The sequence below is a fragment of the Nycticebus coucang genome, chromosome 11 (genome assembly GCF_027406575.1).
Source record: "Nycticebus coucang isolate mNycCou1 chromosome 11, mNycCou1.pri, whole genome shotgun sequence".
Classification (NCBI taxonomy): domain Eukaryota; kingdom Metazoa; phylum Chordata; class Mammalia; order Primates; family Lorisidae; genus Nycticebus; species Nycticebus coucang.
This window is the reverse complement of record NC_069790.1, coordinates 102,720,479-102,721,770: the sequence shown is the minus strand read 5'-3', so window position 1 is coordinate 102,721,770 and position 1,292 is coordinate 102,720,479. Positions and strand designations below refer to the sequence as shown.

The 1,292-nt window shown below is 48.8% G+C and overlaps 1 non-coding gene across 1 annotated transcript; it reads right to left on the bottom strand.

The window, feature by feature from the left end:
- Positions 1–981: 981 nt before the first annotated feature.
- Positions 982–1,088, bottom strand: LOC128560487 (U6 spliceosomal RNA). Its single transcript, XR_008372985.1, has one exon. It is a non-coding gene; the product is annotated as a U6 spliceosomal RNA (small nuclear RNA).
- Between the last annotated feature and the right edge of the window lie 204 nt (positions 1,089–1,292).

Here is a 1,292-nt window from a genome sequence, read left to right as displayed (position 1 = left end):
TGCTGGCCCAGAGGCAGAGCCATCCATGAAATACCCCTGCCGTGGGGTTCCAATCTAACCAGTGTGGGAGGTGCCTCAGGCCTCAGTGTTTTTCCCAGGTGTTTCCCAGTTCGCAGACAGGGCAGAGGACTTCTGCGCCAATGTGCTGACACTACCTGGAGCCACTGACTCCTAGCAGAATGGGAGGTTGAAATGGGGACCCCAGGAGGGAGGTGGTAGAACCCCCTCATCCAGCCTTCTTTAAACAAAGAGATCAACACACTCCGTCCACCACTGACTGAGACAGTTGGCTCAGGGAAGAGGCCTGGCCACAGGGTAGCCTCTCCTTTCAAAGCGGAGGCCATGACTTCCAGGAGGGAGAGATACCAAAATATCACAAAGGGTGTGGCACAGACACTGGTTGGTCAGAGCACATCCCTGACTGTCAGGACAGATGCCAGCCACACTGGGACGTCCCTGCTAAGTGCCAACCCAGTTCTGGGGCTTCTGTGCCCACCCTTTAAAACCTCAACAGGTTGGCTTGGCACCTGTAGCTCAGCAGTTAGGGCTCCAGCCACATACACCAGAGTTGGCGGGTTGGAATCCAGCCAGGGCCTGCCAAACAACAATGACAACTACAACCAAAAAATAGCCCGGCGTTGTGTCAGGTGCCTGTAGTTCCAGCTACTTGGGAGGCTGAGGCAAGAGAATCACTTAAGCCCAGGAGTTGGAGGTTGCTGTGAGCTGTGAAGCCATAGCTCTCTACCGAGGGCAACATAGTGAGACTTGTCTCAGAAAAAAATAAATAAAATTAAAAGAAGAAAAAGAAAACCTCCGACAGGCACAACTCAACAAATGCTCAATAAACTTTCTTTTACCCTTTACTATGTAGTCTTATGGTCTAGTATGCATCTTGTAGAAACAAGGCATGCTAACAGATTGTGGGATTGAGATGTGTTCTATCTTTGTTTTACATTAAAAAGAAACAAGCTTTTTTTTTTTTTAAATATGGAACCCTTCACGAATTTGCGTGTCATCCTTGTGCAGGGGCCATGCTAATCTTCTCTGCATCGTTCCAATTTTAGTATATGTGCTGCCGAAGCGAGCACAGAAATAAGCTTTTTTTAATTCCCCTTTTCGGAGTATAAAAGCAATACTTGCTCAGGGTAGGAAATCCAGGAAAGCATAGAAAGGAAACCCAAGTCACTCACAATACACCAGCCAGAGACAACCACCCTATTCACACGTGCACACACTCCCACACACTCACACGTGCACACACTCATGCATCTCCTGCCCACCTTCCCAGAAAG